Here is a 27,427-nt window from a genome sequence, read left to right as displayed (position 1 = left end):
ATATTAGCCATGCTGTTGGTGCTGGTGATGATGTTGGGAGTGGTCAAAAAGATGATGCCTAAGTGGGGTGTGGTGGTGCACACCTATAATCCCAGCATTCGGGAGGCTGGGGCAGGAAGATGGCCATGAGTTTGAGGTTAGCCTGGGCTACATAGGGAGACCCTTTCTCAAAAAACCAAAAGATTAAAAAAATAGAAAAAGGCACTGCTGAGTGACTTGTTGGCACCAACATGCATGTCATGGTTGTGCTTACACTGATGAGAGAATTTGCAATAACGATACCAGTCATTTCGAGCTTGTTCCAGAGATGGACAGGAGTTCACATTCCAAGTCAGGCATTTCCTGTTGTGTGACTTCAGAAAGGTTAACCAGCTGCTTTGCGCCTCAGTTACCTCGAGTGTGAAATAAAGACAGTTATGAATAGAGCCTCTTTTTCTCGGGTCGCTGTGCAGATTTAGTAACACTCTGCTTGTGACACCTGGACTGTATCAAATCTCTGGTGAAATTAGCGCTACGATGATGACGATGGTGAGACGCTCTCGGAGACAATGGCACAGATGAGTCTCTCAATGAGGCAATTAAAGATCTCTTATTGATTATGATGTCAGTGATTGTGATAAAGCTATTGGTCAGGATAAGGCTGATAACTGCGATCACAGTTATGATTATTGGCACCGGAAGTGGGGGCATGTTAAAAGCAGTCATGGGCATCAGCCAGCGGAGGCTCAGGTTCCAACCGCTTCTTACATTCTGTGTAACCCTGGCCACACCACAGCATGTGAGCACTAGAAGGCCCCTCGCAGCTCATCTACTCCACCTCCTCACTGGACAAATGAGGTGATTCAGGCCCAGAGAGACAAGAGCAGCAGCCCCCGCTCTACAGCTGGTTAGTGTGGCAGAGTCGGGGCACAGTCGGTCCCTTTGCCTCCCCTCCAGTCTCAGGTTAGGTTGCTCTGGGTGTACCTGTGTGCATGCATGCACTTGTGTGTTGTACACACATTTGTGCGTGTGTGTACATCTGTGCATATGAATGCACATGTCTGTTCCGCTGGACGTTTTCCCAGAAGCTGCCTCCAGCAGAGCAGCCCAACAGCCCAATTTGCAAAGAGCCATTTTGCAAGAAGTGGGGTGATGGGTGTCCCTCCGTCATCTTTTTCCTCTTCTCAGGCAAGCAGCGGCCGGGGACCGCTCTGATTGGCTGTGGCTGGACAAGGAGTTGAAATGGGTAATATTTGCCTAGTTTTTAATGTCGGGTGTCTACAGCTTGCACTTCCATCATTCTATTATATTGATGACAGGCAGGCCCGAGCCACAGAGAAGAAACAAATTACCTAATAAATCAAGGCCCCAGGATCTAAAGTGGACAGTGTTATTAGACTAGGGGAGAGAGGGATGCTCAGTGATAGGTAAGTCTGCCTGCGAAAATGGTCCGAGCAGGGACTCATCTGTCTATTTCTCCATAAATAATTACACACACTGATATGCATCTGAGACAGAACATGATATGTTATTATTAACTAAACAGTAGGAGGGAGAGGTGGCAGCAGGGAGACGGGAGTGCCAGGAGGCTCACTGCCGCTTTCATGTTAGCAAGGACTGGCGGGGGCAGGCAGGGACATGATGACCTCAGTGTCTGTAATCCAGGGGGGCCAGGACCCTTGTCTTGGACAGGTTTGTCAAGCAAAGCACTTTAGGGAAGAGGGTGAAGGGATCAGCAAACTCCTACCACATTATGGATCCAGTGACCCAGTCTTTCTGGCCCCTACCTTTTAATCTTCACAAAGCTCGGGTGGTACAGCCTGTGCTTGAATGGACAGAGCCGTGTTTTCCAGGGCAGGTACTAGACCTCTCTGGGTGTGTGCTTCCCCCTCTGTAGAATGGGTAGGATCGTTATAGCACCCACCCCACAGACTGGCTGTGAGGGGGAAACAAGTCAGTTCTTGCAAGCACTTAAAAAAGTAAACACAGAGCCAGGTGTGGTGGCACACACCTGTGATCCCAGCAGGAGGACTGCTGAGATTGAAGCTACATAGTGAGTTCAAGGCCAGTCTGAGCTATCCAGTGAGGCATTGCCTAAAATACAATATAAAGTCTATAAAATGTAATAATAAAGTATGATAAGCTTGTGCTGAGTACATTATTACCTCTCTTCTACAAGTGGAAAGACTGAGGTTCCAGGCAGGAAGTGGCATGTCCAAGGTGGAGCAGAAGAAAAGTAAAAGGGACATTTGAATCATGTGAATCTATATATAGGCAACTCTGAAATCTATACTCTGCCCCTACCTAGGGGAAGCCAGCATTTGTCTTCCAAGATCAGAGAGCAAATATTACAGTTGTTGTGGGCTAGAGAGTCCCTGTTGCAGCTACACAACTTACAGCTTGAAAGCAGCCATAGGTGACATGTGCAAAAGAATGGGGCTCCTGTACCCAATAAAACTTTATTTGTAGAGGCTGGGGATTTAGCTCAGTGGTTCCAGTGCCTGCCTTGCAAGCGCAAGGTCCAGAGTTCGATCCCCAGGACCAAAAAAAAAAAACAAACTTTATTTGTAGAAACAGAATTTGACAAGTTTCCTGCCCTACACTATTCTATCAACTTGCCTACATGATCTGCTTCAAAGGGCAATTGGAAATGTTTGCAGTAGATACCATGGGGCAGGGGTGCACGGTCCCCGACCCCCCAGCCCCTGGCAAGCACAGTGGAGGTCTTGGCCTCCCCATTTCTTGCTGCTCCAATGGGATCACAGGGAAGGAGCACAGGCTGCATGCAAGGCAAAGCCTAGAGGAGCAGTGCCGGAGCCAGTAAGGAAGCAGCCATCACACTGCCAGGCCTCTGCGGGCTTCTCCTAGAAGCCCCATGATAATCCTTTGTGGGCTGTTAATAAGCAAGTTGAACCCCATAATCACCCGCCACTTAGCTTCCTGGCTTTTATTTCCATTGAGGCTGGAGAAACAGTGGCTAAGGAGTTTGCTTGCAGACAGAAACAGCCATCACTGCCCCTGCAGGCATCTCCAGGCCGGACTGAGCCAAGATGGAGCCTGCTGCCCCAGAACCAGCCCCAGAACCCGCCTGCTCCCTCCAAGACCAGGGGCAGTGCTGGCCCTGGGGGGCTTCCAGAGCCTTCTCAGAACAAGGCTGGGGCTCGCCCCGCTTCTCCCCACCCCAGCCTGCCCTCACCTTACTGACCCTCATGTTCAGGGATAACCAGTAGGCCTCCTCGACTTCATCCTGTCTCCCCGCTGTGGCCTCCTCCAGGAGCATAATGAGGGCTTATTAGGTTTCATCATCTGAGCCTTTATTTGCCAGGCAGATAATTTAGCATTTCAGCAGAGCAAAATTGCCTTTGGTTCACCCTCAGTAGCCCTGAGGCTCCCTGCTCGGTTAGATCTCGCCCTGGTGAGCTCTTTGCAGTGGGAACTCCGCTCCTTTGAATGTTCATTTCAGCCTTCCAATAAAAAATTAAAACTAAAACCAAACAAACTCAAGCAGTGATTGGGCACCAAAGAGCTGCTTTGGAGCCAGAGGCCTAAGCATGAGCTCTGGGCCATGACTCACTAGCTATAAACCTTGGGCATATAACTGGTCCTGTGTGAATGCCACCCAACCCTGCAGTGTGTGTGTGGGGGGGGGGGGGGTCCCAGCTGTCCCGTGAGCTCTGTGGCCTTGGACAAGTCCTTCCACTCATCTGAACGTAAGTCCTCCCATCTTTAATGTGACCTGACCACCCCTGCCCCACCTACCTGCATATCTACAATCCTGTAAGGATCCAAGTGAGAGAGGACTTTGAAAATTGTGAGATGAAGTGGCAGAACCATGGCATGATAGATTTAGTGCAGCTTTGGGGACCTATCAGGGTTAGGTTCAAACCCTAGCTCTCCCCCAAGTCTCATCACTTTGGACACCGTGGCCAGGGACAAAAGAGATTGAGGCTGGAGAAAGAGGTACTGTCCCTTCTGCAGTGGCTTCGAGCCAGCCCAGCTGAGCCTGTGGATGGACCTTCGACTATGGTATAGAGGTCAGGGGTCAAGGAACGGCTTTGGGACAGGAAGTCAGGAAACTGGTATTAGCAAGCTGTGTCTCTCTGGTCTCCAGTACCCAGAGATTTTTTTTCCTTCATCCATCCTGAGTGGGGTTTGTTGTCGGCTGAGTGCTTGGGACACAAAGACAGAGTCCTACTCTCTGGCCTCCTTGGGTAGGCAGGTCGGCAGGTAGGCAGGTAGACAGTCTAACCTCTGCTTCTTCTACCACGACAAAGTACACCAGGACAGAGGGGCCTGGGAGAGGGAGGGGTGCGGTAGTTGGGGGTGGAGAGAGGCCACCTGAGCAATGACACTTGATCGTGGTGGCCCTGGGCACATCACTCCTGCTCCCTGGGCATCTATCTCTGTATTTGTCAGTAAAGCAGGATTCTCACAGTCACCCTGACTACTTCTCTGATGAGTTGCATCAACTGATATAAAACAGCAGGACACCGAGAAGTTATCATGCTAGACAGGCGAAGAGGTGGCATTATGAACACGACAACCACTAGGCTGACTCGAGAAGCACACCTGGGTGTGGCCAAGGGACCCCTTGCCCCTGGGTGCCCACACCCTGAGCCAGCCTGGGTCTCACCGCCAATGCCCCCACACTTTGCCGGACAGGGCCCAAACTCTGAGCATCTCTTTCCACCCACCAGGGTTCTACCTGCAATTCGGGCCTCTGAACAAATTCAAGAACTGGATGAGAAATATTTGTGTCCCCTGATCCAAACCCCTTGCTTTATCCCCACAAGGATAAAAGATTTGTGCACGTTCCTTCCTCCGCCCTTCATTGGAAAGGTGAGAATCTGGGTTTCCTTTCCCTGCACACACTGCTCCAGGGTCCCCTCCGTCCCAGGCCAGCCCTCCTGCCTCCTGCTTGCGATGAATTGAATTGTGTGTAATTGATAAATTATGCAAAAGGGTGCCTGGCAGCTTTCAGAAATGTTAGGTAGCTCCGAGGCAGCCCCTGGGGACACAGCCTAATTCCACGGAAACCTCGCCCTCTGTCTGGCCTGTTTTGTGTAAGTGGGATTGATCTAACAAGACTCAGGGGAGCTGATGCGATTTCTAATTTTATTCTCTAGGTGACTTGAATGAGATATCACTGTGATGCTTGTGTGACTGGGGGGACAGGGTGGCGGTGGGGAGCAGGATCTGTTCCTCAGCCTAATGCGTCGGTCCCCTGCTGGGTTCCTGGCGTCAGGGTCCAGTTTCTCCACTTGGGGGCCAGGGACAGCTTCTCAAGTAGAGGGGAGACCGGGCTCTATGAACCTTCATGGAATAAACCTACACCCTCTCTGGAGGGACAGCTGGGCCGGGGCCTCTGGTTGTTCTTCCCGCTCAGGCTACCAGCCTGGCCCCGGGGATAGGGCATCTCCACACTCCTACCACTTAGAGAGGTCAAAGAGGCTGAGAAGTAGCTCTCTGACTTCCCTTCCAGCCCAGAAATCTGGGAGAGAGCCCAGGAGGGGATCATGGCAATGCAAGTGTCAGCCTTGTGATCACACTGATCGAAGTCCCTCCTGTCTGCAGACAGTCCTGGCTCAGCTGAGTGGGTCGAGGACTCTGCCAGCAGGCAGGCAGGGAGGGGGGGGTGGGGCCGGGAGAGGATGGCCAGGTCATGAATTCCCCTCCTGGCCCTTTTGGGGTGACATCTGGAGTTCCCTAGAGCCTGGGCCAAGCAGATGGTGCTCAGGTCCGCAGCCCCATGGCTTCCTGGGTGCCACCTGGGTTCACAGTCATTCTTGCACAGGGGCCTGTCTTCCTCCCACCATGGTAGCAATGACCCTAATATCCTCTGTCAGACAGCAACCTGGGGGTGACACACTCCCTCTCCTGCAGGACAGGGCAGGGCAGGGATCACCACTGCCTCAGAGCGGAAAGGATAAGCAGCTTGGCCAACTGTCACCCTGGGTATCGCAGAGGCTGGGGCCTCAGAAATTCCTGTCCCCTTGTCCTGAGGACAAGGCAAGCTGAGAGTGATGGGCAGAAACTCGGCCCTGACTTACAACCCAACAAGGCCACGAGCGGAGAGGCTGCTGCTGAGCCTCACTGTCCCAGTCTGTGAAATAGAGCTGCAACCCACCTGAGGAAACCTTCTGGAGAGCTGCAGGGCTCTGCCTGGGACAAAGCAGCTCCCCTTGACAGTGGCCTTGGGCCCCTCCCGGCTGCCTGCCTCAGGCCACCCCAGTCCCCATCTCCTGTGTCCTGCCTCAGCCTCACACAGGGGCCCCCACCCCTGGTCCCAGCCTAGCTCTGCCAGAATAAAGCCACAAGTTTCCTAGGAAGAAGGGGATAAATCTGCAAAATGTCTCACCTGGGAGCTACCTCCTGCAGTTGGGGGGGGGGGGGTGCCAACATTTGGGAGCTGCTACCTGCTCACAATGGAATCTGAGGTTCCTTTAGTAATTGCTTTCCCACTGCAACCAGCCAGGGGAGAGTGGAGGGGAGCAGGAAGCATAGAGGGGGGCCGTCCGAAAAAAATCTACTGCACTGTGCATGGTGGGGCATACCTGAAATTCCACCTTCTCTGGAGGCTGAGGAGGGAGGATTGCAATAAAAAGGCTGGAGATATAGCTCAGTGGAGAGACCCTGGGTTCAATCCCCAGTACCGAGAGAGAGAGAGAGAGAGAGAGAGAGAGAGAGAGAGAGAGAGAGAGAGAGAGAGAGAAAAGCCATCCCTGGAGTTCGCTGAGCCCTGGCCCCCGGAGCAGCAGGGGGATACTTGACACAGGGGAGAGGTCTCCAGCCTCAGGGACATAGAAGAATCCCTGGGCCTGAGGCTTTCCATGGAAGGCCCCATGTCCATATCACAGAGAGGGGTACGGAAGTCTTCAGGGGCCCTTGGGCTGTCAGCGGCGAGAGACAGTTCATGGGTCTCCAAGGACGGATGGGGACGTGGCCATGTGCTGGGCAGGGTGTCCAGAGGGCCTTGCAATCCCATCTGGGCAATGGCCACAGATGAATGTTTACTAAAGCTGCGTGAGAGGCCAGGGTGTCTGTGATGTTCCCAGCTGGTTTATGCTTTGTGGATTTTATAGTTTAAAACAAAACCTAGTTCGGTCCTTCCTGGGCAACAGGAAAACCAGACTGCATCAGGAAAACCAGACTGCATTGGGAATGGAGCAGGCTTAGACCACACTAGGTCAAGCTGGTGCTCGACCTGGAAGCCTGCTGAGCCCTAGCCTCCCCTCTCCACATGGGTGCTTTGGCGTAGACAATCATAAACCTTGCAGGGCCCAAGGATTTAGCTCAGTGGTTCTGGCACTAGCCTTGCAAGCGCAAGGTCTCGAGTTTGATCCCCAGTACCAAAAAAAAAAAAGGACAAATCATGAACCTTGCAGATTCCAAGGGGCCATTGCGGGGTAGATTCCCACACTGGGAGCCCCTTAGCAAAGGGCCCTGGAGTTAGCACTCAGGTGACACAGCTATCTCCTGTCCTCTGTCTGAGTCAGCAGAAAGGCTCAATGGAGCCAACAGAAGGGAGCCAGCCTTGCAACCGCAATAGGGAAGCCTACTTCCCCTGCCTGCAGAGCCTGCAGAAATCCTCGGGCTGCAGCCACGCCCAACTCTTGCTCTGCATTCATTTGCATATTTGCCTTGGTACCTTCAAATCCTGTTTTCTCCAAAACCAGAGAGCCCCCATTGTCCTGGGTCAAGGAGGGCCTTCAAATCTGCCCTCCTCCCCTCCCCCTGGCTCTGGGCCCTGCCTCCTCCTCGATTCTCCCTGTGATCTTTGGAATCCACACTGCCTCTGCATATTTTGTCTTCCTCTCCATTGGTTCTGACTTCTCCTGGCTTAACCCCGCTGCCCTCTGAGTCAGATATAGTCCCAAGCACTTGCTTAGGGTCACGGCCACCACTCCAGGCCAGCACCCCACCCAGGCCTAATTTGGCCTTCCCAGAGGCCTCTGGGTGTTGGCAGTGGGTGATGGGGCTCTCCAGTCTCAGCCTCCAGACCTGCAGGGTCAAGTTCAGGCCCGACTGCCTTCTGAGTCCCCTTGAACCATCCCTCTTGGCTTCTGTGTGTGAAGAGCCAGAATGTCCTGGCACCGAGGCAGCTGGGACAGGCCCAGGGGTGGGGGAGGAAGCCCGCATGAGTCAAGGGAAAGTCCAAAGGTCCACTTGAGGCAGGCATCTGCTTTGAGAGCACCCTAAGTGAGCTTCAAGTGGGGGAGCGTGTCCTCCGCACATCCGGCCATTCTGTTCCGAGCACAAACCACCGCCGGGAATCTGAGAGAAAGGAGCAGAAAAGCTTTTGGTGCTTTTCCCAGGCACAAGGAACATCTGATTTGGGCAGAGCCCAGATGTCCGGAACCACCCCATACCTGCGCTTCATGTGAGGCCTGGTCCGTTTCTCTGTTAAAGATGGGACAATCCTGGGGAGAAACTCATACCTGAGCGCTCTGTGACGTCCAAAGGCCATCTGAAGTGTGACCGGGGAGTCACCTCAGCCTCACGCATCTCCTCTCCTTGGTGGCCGTGTTGGGTGACGGGCAGTCACCCCACCTGCAGCTGGGAGCATGGATCCCATTAGTGCCGGGCCGGGCCAGGCTGGGCTGAGCCTGGAGTTTGCTGTTCCTGGGCTCCCAGCCCTGAATCCTAGCTGAGTGACCTGGGGGGAATGTTAGCACCTTCCTCACATTGTGTTGTGGAATCCCAATAGCAATGCCCAGAAGGAGGCTCTAGTATCATGCTTACAACTACAGCTGAGGAAACAGGTGCACAGCGGTTATAGTGCCTGCCCAAGGTCATCCCTGCGCAGCAGGGGCCAAAGATTCAAAGCCACATCCCCCAGACTCCATGGCCAGCCCCTTTACTCCTGCACTGTCATTCCTTTCTATCCTCATAAGCACTTAAGAAATATTTACTTATTGATTAATGAGTAGATTCTGTGCATTAATACTTCTAAGACTGTCTCTTTGTATGTCAGTCTGTTCTCCCCAAATGCCAACTCCACTGAACAATGTATCGATCATTCCCCATAATAATTTATGTTCTGGTGGTTGTGACTTACAAAATGCCAGTTGTCCAAAAGGAGGATGAGAATTTGGGCTGCTATGATATGTATGGATATGTATACCTATATATATGTATATATATATATATATATAAGTTTAAGGAGTGGGAGTTTTAAAGTGTCCTGTGGTGGTATCTGTCTCTCCCCCAGCTTCTGGACACACAGAGGGTGGCAGGGGGACCTTCTTGCCAGGCTATGGGAGGTGATCTGAGGGTCCTAGAACCCTGTTTCTGGTTGCTGGACTCTTCCATCCCCCCCTCCAGCCCCAGAGCCAGCTGGCTGACAGGCGTTGGATGGTGTCTCAGGATAGATGTCTGTCAAGTGGTTCTCATGTTGTGACAGTAGGCAATTATGATTCCTTTCAAAAGGAGTTCACAATAAACTTCAACGAAGGGCGGGGTGGGGGGATCATAGAATTTAGGATGACAAAAGCCAGCCAGTAAAGGAATTTGGTTGATGGGCTTTTAACTGGAAGAGGAGATTTTGAAGGAAGAAATATGCACATACACAGAGAACCCCAAAATTTGGATAGCCCACCATCCCTCATATGGGACAGGCAGAGTCCATGTCCCCCAGGAAGCCCTCCCCATGCCTCAGAGGCTTCTGTGTCTCACCCTCTCCACCTGAGCTGGGAGGTCCCTGAGGGCTCATCCCCTGAGGTGTCTCAGACGTGAGGTAGTGGAGCTGTCTGCAGAATGCTTAGGTCTATGCAGCATTTTCCACAAAGTACAGCTCAAAAAAAACATGTGTGTGAGTGTGTGTCTGTGTATAAACAAAAGCATGTGAGCGTTGTTGTCCTGGAACCTGGGAGGAGGAATGCAGCTGTCACCTCAGTCCCCTGTGGGGAAGAAGAAACAAATAAAGCCCAAGGCCACTGTCTGCTCAGTTCTGCATCACTGGCTCACAAACCTCACCCAGCAGGTGAGTCCTGCCCTCCCTGCCCCAGCCTCCTCACCCTTCCACTGGGAAAAGACCACGAAGAGCCACGTTACTGCATGAAAAGTGCTCGCTTGAACCTAGACGTTTGACCCAACTATAAATAGAGTGTGATTTCCTTTCAGAAATTGAAATCAGAGAACCAAGAGCATTGGTGACTATATGCATGAAGGCCAGTGGCAGGGAAAGGCCATCGAGAGCTGCGTTTGGGTCCTCAGGCCTGGTTGTTTCTGCATAGTGTGAGGGCAGGCCAGTCTCTGCGCTCCACCTCTGTGAAATGGCACAGCAGTGTGGCCTTGGAGGATGGGGAGGGTGAAGGAGAGGTAGTTGGCGAAGCCTGGAGCACTTCATGGCAAGCCCTCAACTCAAGGAAGAAAGACTGGCACTCTGGGAATGGGACACCAAAGTCCTCGTCCTGTGTCTGACCCCACATTAGCCTGTGTGCAACTCTCTCTCTTGTCCTTGGTTCCTCTATCAACCAATTAGGGGAGATGGCCCTCCATTATGGTTTATATCTGGATGTCTCCCTAAAGCTTCTTGAGATCATAGGTGAGACCTTCGGAAGGTGATTGAATTAAAGGGGTGTTATAACTGACTTGCTGTTGGAAGGGGTGGGTCACCGTGGATGTGACCTGGAAGTTTATATCTCCCTTCCCAGCTTCTCCCTTGACCTCTCTCTACTTCCTGTCCACCATGCCATGAGCAGCTTCCTCTGCCAGACCCCTCTCCCATGCTGTTTTGCCTTAGAGGGAGCCAACAATGGACTGAAAGATAAGCCAAAGTTAACTTCTCCTCGAGCTGTGGGTATCAGGTATTGTGTCCTAACAATAAGGGACTAGACACCCACTTTCCACCGACACCTCCTTGATCTGACCATCTCCCTCTGTCTTGGGGTTCTCTGGAGAAACCACCAATAAGACACAGATGGTAAATGGGAAAAGATGTATTATGTCCGGTTGGCTTCCATGCCTAGGGATGCCAAGAAGTCCCACAATCTGCTGTCTGAAGCTGGAGCACAGGCAGGTCCTGGTGTTCACTCCAAGCCCAGAGGCCCAAGAACCAAAAACAGCATTGTCTGAGGACAGGAGAAGATGGATGTCCCAGCTCAAGATGAGAGTTTTTTCACTCCTCCTCTGCCTCTTCCTTCCATCCAGGTCCTCAGTGGAAGCCCCTGGTGCTGATGATGGAAATCCTGTACTCAGCCCACTAACCCAGTGCTAATCTGTACCAGAAACTTCCTCCTGGACACACTCAGAATAATGTTCTACCTGTTGTTGGCATCTCTGAGACCAATCACATGTTGACACATAAATCAACTATCATGGGCTCACCCCATTGCTGAACTCCACTGAGGACGCCCTCTATGCCTGTGCCTTGAACATCTTCTGTCACTTCCTCCTCAGTGATATCCAGGCTTCTCTACTGATACTCCTGCTCCTAGAAGGGATCCAAGGTGACTAAATGCGGCCTTCTAGTAATCCTAGCCACCTCTCCCAGCCCACAAAGGCCCTCCGGCCATTACTGCCAAATGATCAAATTCCTGCCTGGCTCCCAGAGCAATGGTGTCCTAGGGATCCTGGAACCAATTCCCTGCAGACACAGATTCCTGTAGCTGTGCTTCATGGGATACAAAATCTAGGAGAAGCAACAGGGTTGTTCAGCAGGCTCTGAGAGGCCAAGGATTCTCAGGGAGTTAACAGACCCACCATGGCTCATTGCAGGCAAAAGAGAGAGTTCAACCTTGGGGTCTCTGTGTTGTCCATTTCCTACCTCAACTCAAGACTGGGCCCTTCCAGAGTTGATCCCTTTGGTCTCCTATCAAACTTTGTCCCCATGTGTGGTACAAATGACCAAGAGGAGGGCACAGCTTTGGCATCCTCCATCCTCCACTCATGAGCAAAGATATTCTCTACAGGACCGTAGCTGTACGAGATCAATGATGAGCTAGCTGGTGGGAAAGATCACGACTACAGCAGAATAGGGGGAAAGGCGGAGAGCCCCGCGTTGACCCAGAAATTCCTCCACACAAAGAAATGATCCTTTCCCCCCATGTACAGCCGGATCTGGTTCTGTGGGGGGTTTTCACACAGACAAGGAGTACTGGTATAAGGAGATACCTTTATAATGCTTGGTGGAAGGTAGAGAACAAGATAGAAAAAAGAAGGGAGGAAGGAAGGAAGGAATTTTTTACTGAGTCTATCGTGACTGTTGACGTTCACATGGGAAATGAATGGCATGTGTGAGCATAATTTGCAGGTTTAGGGGACCTGGCAACCTTCTTGCTATCAGTGAGATGAAGACATCCAGACTCCAAATAAGGCCCTAGAAGCAGCATCAACAGCAAGACAGAAGACATCCCCATGCATCTTGGGCTGCCCAGGCCTCACAAGAAGCACCATGTTGAAGAACAGGGCACTGGACCAAGAAGAAGATCCAAGGAGTCATGGGAGGAATCTAAGGACTTTTTCCAGGAGGAGGAAGTGTGGTAGTCTCTGGTGAGAGATGAAGCTTGGGGAGAGGTCCGAGAGCTCCTTTAAGCTGATGGAAGGGTGAGATTGAGCTATTTTCAGAGTCCTTGTGTGGACACTGGTGGGTGGAAATCCTAGGGACATTTGCTCTAATAAAGACACAGACTTGGACAGGAAGAAGTCTCTGCCATACCTGTCCTGAGGACAGGGGAATTGCTGGATATACACATGGAGAGTGCAGGCTAGCGAAAGGGGAGCTCTGTGGATGAGTGGATGGATGGATGGATAGATGGATGGCTAGGCAAGCAGATGGATGGACACTATATGGACAGCTGAATGAATGCACAGAGGGATGGACAAACAGGTCCGAAGAAATGGGTGGATAGGGCTGGGAATTTAGCTGAGTGGCACCACACCTGCCTCACAAGCACAAGGTCCAGAGTTCAATCTCTGGTACCAAAAAAAAAAAGTGGGGGTGGAAGGGGGGAACAGAACAGACACATGTGAGGAGGAATGGCCGAAGGACGAGCATGTTCAGAACTGCCCTTCCATTCTGAGAATCCACAACTACTTGGTAGTGTGGATGAGGAATACCTCCTCTTTGGGATTTCACAGGCCAATGAGTATGCAAGATTGACACAAAGTTACCAGCTTTTAATTGTGTCAAGTTAAGAACATTGTAACAGTGTTCAGTGTAACAACCATCATCTATTTAAAAGATGAAACAGAATAGAGTGAAATAAAAACAGTTCTTCCCCAGTAAGGATCATTAATAATCTCTCTCTCCCCACATCGCTCTTTCCCTCCTTCCTTCCCTCCCTCTCATTCTATTGAGGAATAACAGGCAGCTTGACCCAAAATACTGTATTTGGAGCATATATTTTGTTTATAGACTCTTATTTTCCATTTGTTATACTAAGAGAAAAAGAACTAATACTATACATATGAACTATGTACTATATGCTGTGTTATATATAATGCTATATACTATGTTGTATACTATTTGTAATGCTAATGGAAAAAGGACTAATAATACGCAGTACATACCATGTATATACATATGTACTGTACAGACACAAAGGAGAGGTGCATTTAGCTCACAGTTTTGAAGACAAGAAGTCCAAGCTGTATGATGACAGCTCTGGTCAGGCCCCTGGCTATAGCACGGTATGACAGAATGTGTCACGGTGGGACCATGTGCAAGAGAGACATCCTGTGACAACATGTGAAGCCAGAAACTAGGCATGGCGGCCCACACCTGTAATCCCAGCACTTGGGAGGCTGAGCCATGAGGATCTCAAGGAGTCTGAGGCCATCCTGGACTACATAGTGAGTTCAAGTTCAGCCTGGACTACAAAGTGAGACCCTGTCCAAAAAAAGTTGGGGGGCGGGGAAGAACGAGGAGGAGGAGGAGCTGTCAGAGAGTGAGGATCCAGTCTTCCTCTTTTCATAACAACCCACTCTCTCAACAACTGCCTCATTGCCTGAAAACTACTTAAATTCCTCCTAAGGACCGCCCCCCAGACCTAATCTCTTCTTCCCCTGGGTCTCACCTTTGAAAGATCTCACCATCTGCCAGTACTGCCATGCTGAGAACCATGCTTCCAACCTGTGAGCTTTAGAAGGACACACTCACAGGACACCACACGTTTAGGGAAAGAACCTTCAAATAATGCATGTGATGCATCCATAAATCCTTAATTCTCAAATCTGGGTCTGTTAAACAAGAAAAGTAAGACAACCAAGGACAATACAGCACATAAAAACACTCCAGTAGTGTTAGGGCAGTGGGTGGAGCATGGGAAATGGGGACAGTGAAGACCTGCAGAAGCTACATTCATTACCCAGTGTCCTCTGTTCCAGCCGTCTGTCACTGCTCAGGAAGACAAACCCACTGTTGGTGGATAGATTTTCTGATCTCTCAAGAAATTAAATATACACCTCTTATGAGAACCCTTAAAATACTTAATTTTTATTTTGTCTTGTTTTTTGAGACAGGGTCTTGCTATATAGTTCAGGCTGGTCTTGAACTCACTATGTAGCCCAGGTCGGTCTCGAACCCAGGTTGGTCTCCTCCTGCCTCAGCCTCCTGAGTCCTGGGATTACAGATGTGCACCACCATGCCCAGCTTGCAGTTAATTTTTAAAAATCAGCCTGAGCCCAGGCCAACATTGTTTAGTCAATCAGCGCACTCGCACACATGTACACACACACACACGCACACACACTTGTGTAACAGCTTTAGATCCTGGAGTTGGGGTGGGAGGTGACAGGAAAAGGTACCAAAAAGAACAACCATGATGATTCTCTGATTCAGACTGGAGTGAGAGGGGGGGCATCCAAAAAAAAAAAAAATTACCACCAGATCCCTCCTGCTGGTGGATAATTTCTCTGCAGTCTATTTCCAGAAAAGCTGTAATTCAGCTTCCAACAACCTATGATTTACATCCGGGCCAGTGTAAAAGATATTGTGAGGAGTCTTCTGAGTGTGCTCTGTGTGTTTGTATAAATCTCTCTACTCAAAATATCTCCCACAGTTGACTGACAGCCCATGTAATTTAGCAGAAGGCTAAAAATTAAAATCCTCCAGCCTGCTGAGGGAGAGAAAGAACACTCTACAGTGACACTGAACACCGCCCCTAGCCTGGGCCCAGCTCGGCAGATGCCTGGGCTGTACATTTTGGAGACAGAACAAAATATTTGTATTTAGATTTATTAAGTCATTATTCCGCCATTTGTTCCAATACGCTTTATTAAAACCGGATCTCATCTCTGTTTTGAAAGTATTACCTGATTTACATAAGCTGGTCCCAGCCCTAATTACCGCTTCTTTCGGTGTCTTTTTATTCCGAAGGAGGTTGGTCCTCCCCCGCCTGTTTTTTTGTCGCCTGCCTTTATGGCCCATATGTCTGCCTTGAGATAGCAGGAATCTTAGCCTATAAATAGACGGTTCGGAGCGGCCCCGCTGCCAGTTATCTGTCCACACATCAGTATTACCATAATTGCGGCAGTGAATGTGTAATCTCTCTAATCACACGTTCCAGTCGGAAAACTGGATTGGGTTTCATAAATTGTATAATTTGAGGCTTTCCTGAGCTAACCACCAGGCAGACGGGCGGCCGTGGGTCATCCAGGGCTTGGCAGGGGCCCTCAGCCCGGCTGGGCGGCCAGGGCAGTGCAGTGTCACACACCTGAGGCCGCTCCTGGCTGTGGATCACAGCGGCGTCGCCTGTCCCTGAGCCTCCGAGGCCAGGCCCCCTGGGGAGCAGGAGAGGCCTGTTCTCAGCCCCACTGTTTGTAACATCCTCTCTCCATTTCGCTACTGTTGACCTTTCGGGAAAAAAATAACATTAATATTTCCATCCTGACAGATGAAGACATCAAGATTAGGTGATGTTGCGAGTGTTTCCAAAGGATCACACAGCTCAGAACTGACCTCAAATGCCGCCTGAGGCTCCCTGTTCCACACCCCGAGCTGCCGATCTCATCTACAGTGTGGCGCCAACAAGTGCCAGTGAATTCCATTTGTAACTCCAGACTGCCTTTATTATTGTCATTTTAGCTAATCCTCACGATTAGACAACAAAATGGAACTCAGAGAGGTCAAGTTCACTGCCCACGTCCCTCAGCTTGCAGAGCAGAGCTGCGATTGGAGAGCAGGGGCTGCTGCCCTTCCCAAAGCCCCAGAGCCCAGGTGCTCTCCAGGGTCCTTGGCTCTTCTCTCTCAGCATTGTTTGCTTTGCCACTCTCAGAAGGGGGCCATAGGGCCAGGGATTTAGCTCAGTGGTTCCACTGCCTGCCCCGAAAGCATAAGGAAGAGTTCAATCCTGGTACCAAAGCAAAAACAAAAACAAAAACAAAACAGAAGGAGGCCATAATGGGGCTGCTGTCCACAGGCAGAGCCCTGGGGAAGGGCAGGGGAGCAAGCTGGCCTTCTGCTACCTTCTCCAGGCCCCAGGGACAACTCCAGGCCTGGTGGTGAGGACGCTGCTTCCCCGAAACCCCCCAGGGAGCTTGGGGAAAGGGTTTCTTTTTGTTTTGTACCACAAGGTTCCTTAGGCGATGCTATTCACACCCAAGGTCCCCAGGGTGGCTCACAACACCTGGATACATGGGCTGGGGACGTCTCCACAGGCCTAGCACTGCCCCGCACTGCCCAGTAATTGCCTAGCATTGCCAAGTTTCAGAGACGTCTATTAGCTGCTTTAAATTGTGCACTCATCAGATGACACCCTTGTTGCCAGGAGGGGCCCCCAGGAACCATCCACTCCAACTCCCTGGACTTTTCCAGAGGAGGAAATGATGCTCAGGAAGGGGCAGAGCCTGCCCAAAGTGGCAGATGCAGAGACTTGGCTGGAAGTGGGACAGGGAAGGAGAACAACTTGCTCAATGATAAGGCATAAAAAGATAATGAAAATTGCCAGGTGTGGTGGTGCGCACCTGTAATCCCCCTCCCCAACTTGGGAGGCTGAGGCAAGAAGATCTCTATGAGTTCAAGACCAGCCTGGGCTACACAGTGAGTTCAAGACCAGCCTGGGCTACACAGTGAGTTCAAGACCAGCCTGAACTGCCTAGTGAGACCCTGTCTCAAAAGAAACCCAAATGTGCTATCGATTAACCTGCTGTGTGACTTTGTCTGAGTCCTTTTCCTGGTCTGGGTTTGTCAAATACAAGGTTTTCGTTCTACATACTGCAGCCACTCCCCCAACAGGAAAAATAATTGCGTACGCACGTGTGTGTGTGTGTGTGTGTGTGTGTGTGTGTGTGCATATGCGTGCATGCATGACTCCTCCAAGCTCAGATGGACCCACTGAGGCAGATGTGGCTTCCTGCTCTTTCCTTTAACCCCACAGCTGGGGCTTGATGCTTAGTGAGTGGCACTGTGGGCTCCCCAGCTCCTCCTGGGAGGGATCCCCCACTTCCCGCTTCTGCCAATGCCAACAGCACTGACAGTATTCCCACCCCTAGAGGACCTCTCGCTCGCTCCCTGTTTTTGGGAGCTCAGGTCTCTCCTCTCTGGAAGGTCTGTGAAACACCCTGTGGCAGACAGGAGTCGGGAGTACAAATTGGGAAGCATAGAAGAAGATGAATCAAAGAGGGGGGGATTTCTCTGGCAACTGGGCCAGAATGGTGCCTGGTCACTTCGTCCTGAGCTGGACTCGGTCAGGCCTGGAGTGAGCACCCCGAGGGCAGGGAGATTGCCTGCTGCTGCCTGTGCCTATGGCCAAGGTGTCCATAGATTCAGCTGCTCCCAGCAGCAGGCGTGCCTGCTCTGAAGCGAAAGCCTCTGCCCACTGCCTGAGAAAACAGGCCGGAGGTGACACCAGTCCCTCCGGAGGGTCTCGCCAGGAGCCCCTGCAGAATGGGGTGCTGCCCCACCCTGCCTCAAGCAGCACAGATGATGCTACTGAGGACAATGGGACCAGGCTGCTCCCCCTTCACCAGGGGAAGCCATGGAGCAGAGGCACTAACCCACTGGAAGCCCCACTATGTGCCTGGCTCTGCCATCTTCCCTTCCATTTGCACAGGAGATTGCATGACAAAGGAGGGCATGGGAGAGGGTGACAGGACTGGCGTGGGATTGAAACCCATGTTCGTCCTTCCACAAATCCAGGCCTCTGCTCTCCAACCCGACATTCTGTCCCAGGGCTACACACTGGCCAGCTGTCCCCAGGGTGACAGCAAGTCAAGGCCACACCAGCTCGCTCCAGGGTGTCCCCAGGCCGTGGCCCTGGCTGGGAACTCTTGTGCCTTGCATCCCATGGTGGTGGTGGCTGTGTCCAGCTGGGTGGTGACTCAGCCATGCTTGTTCCCATGGGCCCAGAAGCCCTGTCCGGCTATTGGTTCTGCTTCGTGGGCCCATGGGGCCCCTCCCGGCACCTGGCCTGCCATCAGCAAGGCCATGGGGCGCATAGCCACCCCTCGTTCACCTCTGAGTCTGTGGTGTGTGCAGAGAAAGTGTTGCCCAGCCCATGGGACGGCTGGGGATCCCAGGGGATCTTGGCAGGACCATCAGGCAGAGCCAGGGGTGCCCTGAGGTGGCACTGCACAGCAGGACCCAGCACCCCACTCATGCTAAGGGAAGCAGCACACCACATGCAGGGCCCTGTGGCCAGCTAAGCAGCTGATCCTGTCTCCTCATTAGTAAAATGGGACTGATAAGGCAGCCGGCCTGGTCTGTTCTGCACCACGCCACAGCCCTCATCACCAAGGGCCTGACAGAAGGCATGTGCCAACGTGCCCCCGATGTGGGCCTTTCCTTCCATCCCGTGTTCAAGTCCAGAAGTTTTGTGCAATCTTCCACAGGTCTCATTTTGCCTTCGTCACCCTAGGGTGCTGTGGGAAGGGCCATGGGAGGCACTTTGCAAAGGATCCCCAGTGCTGCCATTGCTGGTTGCTGCCATGGGCCTCCTTGACCCTCCCAGGGGAGCAGAGTGAACGTCACCCCCTTCACTGCCCCCTAAATTGGTCCAGGAAGGAGCTAAGATGGGGAACAGGAAACGTCCTTGGTGACTGACAGTCACTTCAGTTAGGAAAACCAGAGAAAGTAACTTCTGCTGAGCATCAAGTAGGTGCCAGCTGTTGGGGTGGCATTTGGGGACACCGAGGTGCCCAAGGCATGGTCCCTACTGAAAAGGGCTCATGGGGCAGACATGGGAGGAAAGAAAAGAGGCATGCAAATGGCTTCTAGCCGGACAGATGGGAAACAGGCCAGGCAGACAGCTTCCCTATGCTTCTCTCACTTGTCTCGGTGAGAATCCAGCACAGCCTAAGGGTATTTGAAAAAGCTTCGTGAAGGGTGGACTTGGGACTTTTTTTTTCTTTGAGACAGGGTCCTGCTGTGTAGTTCAGGCTGCTCTTGAACTCACTGTGTAGCCCAGGCTGGCCTCAAACTTTCGGCAATCCTCCTGCCTCAGCCTCCAGAGTGCTGGGATTACAGGCGAACACCACCACACCTGGCTGACTTTGGGCTTTGAAGGATGAGCAGGAATTTTCAAGGAGAAGGAAGAGAATGAGCGTGGAGGCCCCAGTCAGCCGTGCAGGTGGTCATATCTGGGTTGAGGACCCAGGTGTCCTGAGAGCTGCATGTCACCGTGGGTGGCTACGCAGGTGTGCAGAGGCCCATGGGGTGTGAGACACCCCTGCTGCCTGCTATGTGGGCAACCTATGGCCCAGATCTCTGCCTTCCAGGAAGTGGCTGGGTGGGACAGATTCACCCTTGGCATATTCAGAGCAATCCTCACCAGCAGGTCTCCAGCCCAGGTGTGACCTGTGAGTGCTGACGTCACTTCCCTCCTCAGGTGACACTGGCAGTCCATCCACAGAGGGGAGGATAGAGACACAGTTTTGCTTTGGTGTTGCTGCAGTACCGGGGATGGAACTCGGGACCTTTGCATTGAGCCGTATCCCCAGCCCTTCTTATTATTTTGTATTTTGAGACAGGGTCTTACTGAGTCATTGAATTGCCTGACCTGGGTTCTAATTTGTAGTCCTCCTGACTCAGCCTCCCAGAGTGCTGGGATTACAGTCATGTGCCCCCGTGCCCAGCTGATACACAATTTGTGAGCACCATTTCCAGGGGCTAGGGACATCCTCCTGCCAACCGATCTCCACGGAGGACCCCTCTGATATTGTCCAATTCCTACATTTCACAGGTCAGGAAGCTGAGGCAGAAAATGAATATGACCTCCCAGAGCTCCACAGTCAACCAAGGCAAAATGGACCTAGACTGGGGGCTTGTGCTGGTTTTCTCCCATAGGCACCTACTGCAGCCACCTCCCAAATACCCCTGCAGCGCTGTAGGTCTGTGTCCTGCCTCGAGATAGAGATGGGCGTGTGCTCTCTGTCACGCTCAGCCTCTGAGGAAACCCCGCCCTTGTCCTCTGCTGTCACCAGAGTCTCCCTGTTCCCCACTGGCCATGCCCCACCTCTGGGCACAGGGACACCTCCCTCCCTCCCCACCCTCCGCAGCTTCCACCAGTTGGATTGGCTTCCTGCTCAACCCTGGTGCCTCCTACCCAAAAACACAATCAAGAAAACAATCCCAGTGACCACAATTACACACAAAGTTAAATACTTCAGAATATGGCTGGGGATTTAGCTCAGTGGTTCCGGCACCTGCCTCGCAAGCTCAAGGTTCTGAGTTTGATCCCTGGTACCAAAAAAAAATACTTGGGAATAAATTTAACCAAGGAGGTGAAAGGCCTGAACATTAAAAACTATAAAACTGTGATGAGTGAAACTGAAGAAGACACCTATCACTGGAAAGATAGCCTATGGGCCTGTTTTCGAGAAATTAATATAGAGTCGCTATAAATTCCATCAAAACTCCAGTGACATTTTTCAATGGAAATAGAAAAAAATTCATATTGAACCCCAAGAGACCCCAATTAGCCAAAGCAATCTTAAAGACAAGGAATAAAACTGTTAGAGACATCATATTACTGGGCTTCAGAGTACACTACAAAGCTGTGGTAATCAGAGCAGCATGACATAAAAACAGGCGCTCAACCAAGAGGACAGAAGAGAGAGCCCAGAATGGAATTCATATGCTTACAATCAATTGGTTTTTGACAGATGCTGGGAACACTCAATGGGAAAAAGGACAATTTATTCAATGAATGGTGGCTATTCACATAGAGAGGAATGAAATTAGACCCTAGTTGAGATCATATAGAAAAACCAATTCAAAACTGATTACTGACCTAAGAGCAGAAGCTGCAAAACTACCCAGGAAAACAAAAAGCAAGAAAAAAACCTCCATTATATTGGCCCAGGCGAAGATTTTTTTTTTGGTGCCAGGGATCGAACTTGGGTCCTTGTGCTTGCAGGGCAGGTGGCAGAACCACTGAGCTAAATCCCCGGCCCAAAGATTTTTTTTAAAATATAGAACCAAAAGCAAAAATAGAAAGTAGCATTACATCAAACTAAGGAAACAGAGTGAAGAGACAGCTGCAGATTGGAAGAAAATATTTGCAAAACCAGAAGGGATTAGTATGCACAATACAGAAGGAACTCAAATGACTAAATAGTAAGAAAACAAATAACTGTTAAAAACCAGTGAAGAATTGAACAGACATCGCTCACAAGGAGACACACACATGTTCAAAAGGTATATGGAAAAAGCCTCAACCTCACTAGTAGCCAAATGCAAATTAAAACCACTCTGAGTAGTCAGGCATTTTGGCACACCCCTGTAATCCCAGCACAGGAGGCTGAGGCAGGAGGCTCACTGTGAGTTTGAGGCCAGGCTGGGTTCCATAATGAATTCAAGACCATCATGAACTACATATTGAGATCCTGTCTCAAAAAAAAAAACAAAAAAAAAGCAAAAGCAAAGATAACAAGTATTCACAAGAATGTAAAGAAAAGGGTGCTTTGCACACTGCTGATGGGAGTGTAAATTAGCCATTGTGGAAAATAGTATATTAGTTTCTAAAAAAATTAAAAATAGTACTATCATATGATCCAACAATCCTACTTCCAAGAATCCACTCAAAGGAAATGAAATCAGTATGTCAAAATGACATCTGCACTCCCATGTTGATTGAAGTGTTATTCAAAATAACCAAGGCATGAACTTAGCGTTGGTGTCCATCAATAGACAAATGGATGGAGAAAATGTGTATATATACAGTGGAATACTATGCAGCCTCAAAAAGGACATTCTGTCATTGCAACATGCCAGAGCCCAGAGGACACTACACCAAAGCACAAAAACAAATGCTGTATGTCCCCACTCTTACGTGAAACCAAAACAGGATTGGATTTCAAAAGAGAGGGAGAGTAGAATGGTGGTTACTAGGTGCCAAGGTGCTGGTGGAGAGGATGGTGGAGGGGAGAAAGAGAGGAAGAAGGAGGAGGAAGGAATGAGAAGAGAGAAGGGAAAAGAGAAAAACGGAAAGGAAAGGAATGGAACCCAGTTCTCCCTCTTTATTCCCAAGAGTCCAGCCAGCCTCTCCATTGCTATAGCCAGAGAAACATTTCTACAGCACACGCAAATGTCACTTTTCTCCATAAGATCTTACAGGGGTGCTCCACAACCTTCAGAAACAATTTCCAGTTCTTGGTGTGGCTTACCCAGCACCCCTGCGCCCTGCGGCCAGCACCGCCTGCCTCCAGCGCACCCTCCTGCCACTTGGCCTCTCCTGTGCCGGGCACCACCGGGTGAACACCCCTGCCCCGGCTGCCTGGGACCCTGTACTCTGTGCATCTTTGTACCAGAGGAGTGGGTGTGCCTGGGCTGCTCCATCCCCTGCACCCTCCAGAGGAGCTGGCCTGTTTGCTTCTTAAATTCCATTCCTCTCGGCAACCTACCTTCCGCTTCTGGAAACCCTGCATACAAGACACTCCCCGTCCACATCTTCCACGGCAGTTTCCTTACAGAAGCAAACACAGTTTTTTAGCTATGGTACTGAAATTAGTAAAGAAAGGTAAACACAAGTAGCTTTGAGACAATGTGCCACTGGCCACCTTGTGAGTGAAGAAGCAGCTTAGCCAAGGAGTTCAGCCCATAAATCCAGCAAGAGCAGGACTCACATCCAAGGTCCCAACAGTTCGGAGAGGGAAGAGTAATAAAGAGGCGGCGAGATGTGCTGTCCAAGGGCCAGGTGGAGCCTGGGCCTCCCTTCTCCCCGCGGGGACTGTGCTTCAAGGCAGAGGTCACAAATGTAGCCCCCAAAGAACTGCATTCCCTTGGCTGTTGTAATTGGATTTTCAGCTTTCTAGAGCAGCTCTTCCTGTGCTATGTCTGCAATTTGTAGGATCTGATAAGAGACTCTGCTTCAAAGTTCAAACGAGACCAAACTTTGTAAATAGCTTCACAGAGAAGCCCGGTTTACACTGGGAGGCAATCAATGGTGGCAGATGGCAGAGTCTTCAGCCAGAGATGAAGCAGGAATCCCAGCAGCACATCTGGAGGCCGTGGGCGAGTTACTTCACTTCGGCGCCCCTGGTTTCCTTAACAGTGCAAGGGGGATTAGCATATCGCTGGCTTCTTTGGGCAGGGGCAAATGACGCAGTCCATTAAAGACTGCGCCTAGCGTAAGGGCTCCGCTAATGTGAGCTGCGGTGCTCAATGTAACTGAAAGCAACGGTGTGTGCAGAACAGCTGGGTATTTAATCCGTATAGACTGGAAATAATTTTGGCAGAATAAGTGGAAAACAGGACTCCACAGGTATGGTTGAGTTAGGGACCTTGGGAGGGTTAGGTTCTCCTGGATTGTCAGGGTGGGCTCTAAATGCCACAAACATCCTCGTCCTCATAAGGGACAGGCAGAGGGCGAGCTGACATCCTGACCCAAAGAGGTTTGACGATGCTCTCTTGAAGAAGGGCGTGATGCCAGCGAAAGCTGAGGACTGGCAATGGCTGGGACGCGTAGAAGTGGCCCCTCCCGGGAGCTGGACGCTGATCTCAGCTGGCGGCACTGATTCGGGATGTGTGTCTGGGCTGGAAGACTTGGAGAGAGCACCTTTCTGTCCTTGATGAGGGAGCTGGAGGCCTCAGATGTGGCCAGGGCTGGGTGCACCTAAGTGCTAGGGGGTGGGGGTCCGGTGAAAATCTTCGAATTTTGTGAATCTATAGAAAGCTCAGCCTCAATTTACAGGTGAAAGGCGATGGCCCATTCACAGGTGAAAGGCCCATTTTACAGGAGAAAGGCCTGGGCTCAGTCTTTCATATCTTTTGGGAACTTAGAATTGAGTGCCCCGGAAGGGGAAAAACATCGTAACCTTGGGGAACTTTGAAGGTGTCCGGAAACTCCAGCTTTCTTACAAGTGCAATTTTTAAATCCTGATTTTCTTCAGCTCCTTTCTACCTTTGTTTCTTGTGGGGGAGGGGTCTGGGCAACCTGGGGCCCTCAAGTCACCACACAAACGAGGGACGCATCTTTCATGTAGCTCCACCTTCTGCCATGGCTCTGATCCTCCAAATTCAAAGTGGGTTCCCGGACCACCGGGCACCTTGTTAGAAATGCAGAATTTTACTTTGGGCCCTACAGGTCATTTGGCGACCAGAGGCAGAGGCCAGCTGTGACTTGTTTGGCTGTGACCCTAGAACCAAGGAAGACTTTGGCATCTTTTACAAAGAGTACATGACTACAAACTACCATGTCCTGCAAAGCCCAAAATATTTATGATGCGGTCCTTTGCAGTGGAAGTTCACCTATCCTGCTCTAGAAAGGTGGATGTGTTCCATACCTCTCTCTATCTTCCCATCTCCCTCCTCCATTCCAAATACATCTCTATGCCACGCCTCGGGGGGCTGTTGGTGTAATGGTGGGTGCCGGGGGGTCCCTAGGCCTTTCTGCCTTGGCCTGGTCATGTCCACATCCACAGCCTGCCCTGTTCACCTGCCTTTCCCTCGTCTCCTCTGGGCTGGGTCTCATCCCAGATTTCCCTGGGACAAGGCCTTTCATCTTTGCAGCCTTTTCCCCCTAACACCCGACTCTCTCATGAAATGCAAATTAATTAGTGTCTAATTACTCACCCTCACCGCCTCTACAGCCTGCTCCTGTCGAACTGGGTTGTTGTCAGCTGAGAACGAAGCCCTAAAGGGGAGCAGGGTGGTTCGGCGGAGGTGGCAGCCCCTCCCCGTGTCCTCAGGCTTTGTTGGGAACATCTCAGCAACTGCTCCACACGCTCCAGGCCGGCCCCACGGTGCTGGTCATGCCACCCTCTGTGCACAGCTTCTGGGAAGCAGCTGCGCCCAGGGTCGTGCGAGCAGAGGCTCAGGCCGCAGCCTGTGCCTGGAGGAGCCCATGTGAGCACCAGGAGCCGAGCCCTGTGTCCCTGCCAGATTAGCAGGAGGGAAATGGGGACTGTGCCCAGGACGGGGGAGGCTTTGAACTTGGATGCACCCAGTTACGTGGAGGAGGAGGGAGCTCACGTGACCTGCAAGTCACCCAGGAGCAGCACCATGCAGGAGGAGGAAGAGAGTACAGGCCTGAGAGCCACCAACTACTGGGACGGCCCAAGCCCTTAACCTCTCCGAGCCTCAGTTTCCCCCTCTAAGAACTGAAGTTCATATCATTCTCCTTTAACATAGGTGATCCCTTGGTCTTGACCTCTGTGACCTCTATTCCCACCTCTTTCCTGCCCAGAGCCATGCATTTGGCACGGGAAATGTTCTCCCTCTAGAACACCTGGGAGGGGAGTGGCTGCCCGGCCTCAAAGAGGTCAGGTGTGCTGACTCCCCATTCAGTGCTCATCCCACCAGCCCAGGTCAAGTGCTGAGAGAACAGCAGGGCTGGCTGCTCGGGGCCCTGCAGAGAGAGCAGAAGAGGAGACAGGTGGGCCTGGGAGCTGGCCAGGCCTTGCACGGATGGATGGGCCCAGGAACCTCCTGGAAGGAAGGCTGTGCAGGTCGGGGTGGCCAGGCCGGGCCGGGCACACAGCCTGCAGCTCCTTCGGCTGAAGCTGGAGGAGGGGGGCTTTCCGGAGCAGGCAAAGCCTCCATGGACAGACAGCAGCCTCGCCCCGAGATGGCAGGAGCATCAGGCACAGAGCAGGGATGGTGTGCCTCAGGGACAGTCCCCCGCCAGACAGTGACAACCCAGCCAGAGTTTCCCAACTCGGCTATTGGGACACAGCCCTGGGAGGGAGGGAGAGCCTTTCCCATACCTGGCCCAGCTCCTGCCCCAGGGTGGCGGCTGCCCACACACGGCCCCCCTCCCACCATCTGAGGGCCTGCCAGGATCTCCTCCTCCTGCTCCTCCTCTGGCCTGGTCTGCCCCTGGCAGCGAAGACTGCCCAGCTCTAGGAAGAGTTCAGAAAGTCTAGCTCTGTCTCCTAGGCTCGGCCTAGGCTTCCCCTGGTCCCTCCCTGCCAGCTCCCTCAGAAGTCAGCTCCAGCCCTACTTTTCACCCACTTACTAGCTCAGCCATGTCTGGGCCAGGCCGGGGGCTGTCTCATGCCACCGAGGAGCGGGCAGGACAGGATATGGCTGTGATGGGACACTCGCGAGGGCTTGAGGCTAAGAGGGCAGAGAAAACCTGGTCATAAACTCCTGGCCCCATAGGCTGGAAAGTGGGAACTCTTGCAAAAGTCTCAAAGGGATGGGATGGGGAGATTGCTTTAGCTGTGAGACCCTGGAAAGGGGTGGCATCTGGGCCCCCCCTGGAGGGAGTTAGGGCACAAGCTCAGGGCCACAGAGGACCTAATGGTCCCTTCACAAGCGGGGGGTGGGGGGGTGACAGGCTCCTTCTGGTAAAGGACCTTGAGGAGCTGATAGGGACTCAGAAAGGTATGAATCAGGGAGATTGGTGACCAGATTTTAGAAAATAAACCTTTATGACACCAGTTGCGGTGGTGTACATCTGTAATTCCAGCTACTCGGGAAGCTGAGGCAGGAGGACCTCGAGTTCAAAGCCAGCCTGGGCAATTTTTTTTTTTTGTACTGGGGATCGAACTCGGGACCTTACGCTTTCCAGGCAGGGGCCAGAACCACTGAGCTAAATCCCCAGCCCCAGCCTGGGCAATTTAGCAAATTCCTGTCTCAAAATTAAAACTTAAGGAGGGGGCAGGGAGGCCATTCAGGGATGCAGTAGAGCGGCATTAGGTTCAAATCCCTGGAGAGGAGCAACTTGGACATAGTGGCTGGAGAACCACTGAGAGGGACAGCTCAGGGACAGGACCCTGGGAGTGCAAAGCCCACCCTGCCCCTCAGCCCTCTAGAGAGCTCACAGGCCAATACTGGGCCACACCACAGTGCGGAGCCGGCCCTCTGCAGCCAACCCCGGGGGACTTTGCATGCACAGGAAGTCGCCCGTTACTGAGCGAAGCCACTGTGGACTCTGTTATTGCACCACAGCAGGGCCAGCATGACTAATGCCAGTCTCACACTTGTGCTCTGCTTCCTCCCAGCCTGCTGGCTCCCCTGCCTGGCTCCTCTGCCCTTCCCAGCCCAGCCCTCCCACGCTACCTGCTTCTCTGCTGCCTCAGACTCTTGGTGCCCTGTCTCCACTCACCATATTATTATTCCACC

The 27,427-nt window shown here is 51.8% G+C and overlaps 1 long non-coding RNA gene across 2 annotated transcripts; it reads right to left on the bottom strand.

The window, feature by feature from the left end:
- Positions 1 to 3,147: 3,147 nt before the first annotated feature.
- LOC110344171 (uncharacterized) lies at positions 3,148 to 26,347 on the bottom strand. Of its 2 annotated transcripts, XR_015446476.1 has the most exons (4): positions 22,918 to 26,347; positions 22,762 to 22,823; positions 8,418 to 8,535; positions 3,148 to 8,253 (listed from the first exon to the last, which is right to left on the bottom strand). It is a non-coding gene; the product is annotated as an uncharacterized LOC110344171 (long non-coding RNA). The 2 variants fall into 2 exon arrangements; XR_002386521.2 differs by lacking the exons at positions 3,148 to 8,253; positions 8,418 to 8,535 and adding an exon at positions 15,179 to 15,774.
- Between the last annotated feature and the right edge of the window lie 1,080 nt (positions 26,348 to 27,427).

This window comes from Heterocephalus glaber, unplaced genomic scaffold (genome assembly GCF_053883595.1).
Source record: "Heterocephalus glaber isolate CG9 unplaced genomic scaffold, H.glaber_assembly_v1.0 deba00001689, whole genome shotgun sequence".
NCBI classification, from domain to species: domain Eukaryota; kingdom Metazoa; phylum Chordata; class Mammalia; order Rodentia; family Bathyergidae; genus Heterocephalus; species Heterocephalus glaber.
This window is presented reverse-complemented; position numbering and strand designations above follow the sequence as displayed.